General features: G+C 60.4%; 1 long non-coding RNA gene across 1 annotated transcript in view; it reads left to right on the plus strand.

The window, feature by feature from the left end:
• The window catches only part of LOC123653107, a 25,019-nt gene extending 24,623 nt beyond the window's left edge, over positions 1-396 (plus strand). Inside the window, exon 4 of the long non-coding RNA XR_006742736.1 lies at positions 387-396. This is a non-coding gene — a long non-coding RNA (uncharacterized LOC123653107). The remainder of the gene's footprint in view (positions 1-386) is intronic.
• The last annotated feature ends 2,598 nt before the right edge of the window (positions 397-2,994 follow it).

Below are 2,994 nucleotides of genomic sequence, written 5' to 3' on the forward strand. Positions count from 1 at the left end.
TTCGCCTTGCCCTGCCGCAAAGATAATAATGGCCTTCATCTCCTCATCTGCCTCACGACAAGCCCTGAGGTTCACCGGGATGGCAGCCCCGGGAGAGACACGGAGTCTCCGGCTCAGAAGTGGCCGTGACAGAGCGCGCCCGCCGCCCGCCGCCCGCCGCCCGCCGCCTTCTGCTGGGCCGGCTCCCTGTCTCGCTTGGGGACTCCCCTGTCCTCTCCCCGGTCCACGGGCCCCCATGGCCAGTGAGAACCGGCACCGGGACTCGGGCTGGAATCTCGCTGGTGCCAGGTCGGCTCCTCTCCCCTCGGCTCTGGGCTGGGGCGGCCTTGGCCTTGGGCTGCTGGTGGTCCGGAGAAGCTGAGCCTGGATTCAGGTGGAAGTAACAGGGATGCACAGGGACCCCCCATGTCCCCCTCCTCCCCGCTCCTCCCCGCCAGCTGGCAGCAGGCAGCGGGAGGCGGGAATGGAGGGGCCGGCTGAGGCAGAGCCATGCAGGAGAGGGCACAGCTGTTCATTCAGGAAATGAGCAGCCTGGCACCACCCACCGCCCACCACAGCCAGTAACAAGCATCATCTGCTTCCACCAGGGCTCGTCAGGGAGGCTATTTCTGTGAAAAAATGAGGATTCAAAAGTCTGGCTCCTCCAGAGCCTCCCTCATCTCGGAGGAGCTAAGCGGCAGGTCAGCGCCCAGCGGCCCTGGAATCCTGTTAGTACTTTCACCCGAATGCTAAGTCCACCATTCCTGGCCTGACCCCCAGGCCCACGCCCACCCCCGGGCAGTGCTGGACAACCATGGCCTCGAACCCGCACCAGCCTTGCCTGCACAGCCCCTCAGGTGTGGGCGCCACTTACCGGATGTGGAAACTCAGGCCCAGAGAGGCCAAGAAACTGGCCCAGCGTCACACAGCTGATAACGGAGCTGATGGGAATGCAGGACTTCTGGCTTCCATTCAAAGAAGACCTGCAGCCCTAACTGGTCTGGCTCAGCGGATAGAGCGTCGGCCTGCGGACTGATAGGTCTCAGGTTCGAGTCCTGTCAAGGGCATGTACCTTGGTTGTGTGAACATTCCCAGTGGGAGGTGTGCAAGAGGCAGGTAGCTGATCAATGTTTCTCTCTCATCATCGATGTTTCTAACTCTATCCCTCTCCCTTCCTCTCTGTAAAAAAATCAATAAAATATATCAAAAAAATAAAAAATTAATGAGGACTTGCACTGCTACCACACTGCCTCTGAAATGTCCTCCAGTCCCCGGTGCCTGGTTCCTGTGCGGGCACTCTCTGCAGCCCACACCCAGGATTGGCCTGGTGCCCCAGGGTAATCCTTCCCTCCCTCCCTCCCTCCCTCCCCGCCCCCAGCGTCCTCTGCAATCCGACTGCTGCCTTTTGGGCAGCTCTGATCACGTGATCCGTTCACCGTTCACACTGTGACGGATACTCACTGACTACCTGCTCTGCGCCAGATGGTCTCGGCTCGGATGGAGCTCACAGAGCTGTCTCCTCCAGGCAGACTCACACCGAGCAGAGCACACAAACACACAAAGGCACGGTCACCGCTCTGGACACCACACACTGGCGACCGAGGCGAGAGCAGAGCGAGTCCGGCCGCTGAAGGGGAGGCTGAGAGGGATGCTCTGAGACGGGCCGGGACCCCAAAGGGGGAGAACGGTCCCTTTGTAACGGAAAGGAGCCAGATGCCTCCTCGCCAGCAGGCCCGCAGGACCAGGCGCACCTCAGGGCCAGCTCTCCTGCTCCTCCTTTCCTTACTCCTCCCGGAAGGCTGGCCCGGCTCGCCGTGCGCCTGGCGCTCGCAGGGAGGGGGAGGCAGGAGCCCGGGCCATATGTCGGAGGCGGTGGATGCCGCAGAGGCCTGCTGGGCAGGGAGGGCGGCAGGGAGGGGGCTGGTTAAATTTAACCGGGGATCTGTGTGTCAGGGGAAATGACGCCGACACGGAAGTGACATTAAAGCAAGGGCTTGGAGGAGGTGAGGGAGGAAGACATGAAGGCGGTGCCCTGGCTGGTGTGGCTCAGTGGATAGAGCATTGGTCTGGGGACTGAAGGGTTCTTGGTTTGAGTCCGGTCAAGGGCAGATGCCCACGGTGTGGGCTTGATCCCCAGTAGGGGGCGGCAGGAGACAGGCGATCAATGATTCTCTCTCATCATTGATGTGTGTGTGTGTGTCTCTCTCTCTCTCTCTCTTTTTAAAAATATATTTTATTGATTTTTTACAGAGAGGAAGGAAGAGATATAGAGTACTAGAAATGTCGATGAGAGAGAAACATCGACCAGCTGCCTCTTGCAACCCCCTACTGGGGATGTACCCGCAACCAATGTATTGTACATGCCCCTGACCGGAATCGAACCTGGGACCTTTCAGTCCGCAGAGCGACGCTCTACCACTGAGCCAAACCGCTTTCGGCTGATGTGTCTCTCTTTCTCCCTCTCCCTTCCTCTCTGAAATCAATAAAAAGATTATTTTAAAAAAAGCCAGGGTAGGGGGCGGTGAGAGGAAGATGCTCCAGGAGCGGGAGCAGCAGGCAGAGGCCCTGAGGGAGGGAGGAGCCAGGAAACCAGGCAGAGGACGGGCCCTGGGGCAGGGGGTCTTGGGGTGGGGCCCCGGGGCTGTGAGGCTCTTCCCCCGGGGTCTGGAGACGAGGCTGAGACCTCCTGAGCGATATTACAGCAGCGCCTCTGGGGGCAGCGCTGAGTGCGGACTGGGCGACGAGGAGGCGCTGAGACAGAGGACCAGGTGGGGCAGCTGCAAAGGCGCAGGCTGGCCGGGCGGGTAGCAGTGGAGTGTGGGGAGGGTTGGGATCTGGTGCATTTTGGAGGTAGAAGCAGCAGGATTGGTTTAAGGGTTCGCAGGGGTGTGAGAGACAAAGGTGGTGGCTGAGCCCCCGGAAGAGGGGAGAAGTCTGGGGAGCCGAGGAGAAAAGCAGGTTTTGGGGGGGGGGGTGTGACCAGCAGCTGGAGCTGCTGCAGGGCGATGGAGGAGG

This window comes from Pipistrellus kuhlii, unplaced genomic scaffold (assembly GCF_014108245.1).
Source record: "Pipistrellus kuhlii isolate mPipKuh1 unplaced genomic scaffold, mPipKuh1.p scaffold_m20_p_3, whole genome shotgun sequence".
NCBI lineage: Eukaryota > Metazoa > Chordata > Mammalia > Chiroptera > Vespertilionidae > Pipistrellus > Pipistrellus kuhlii.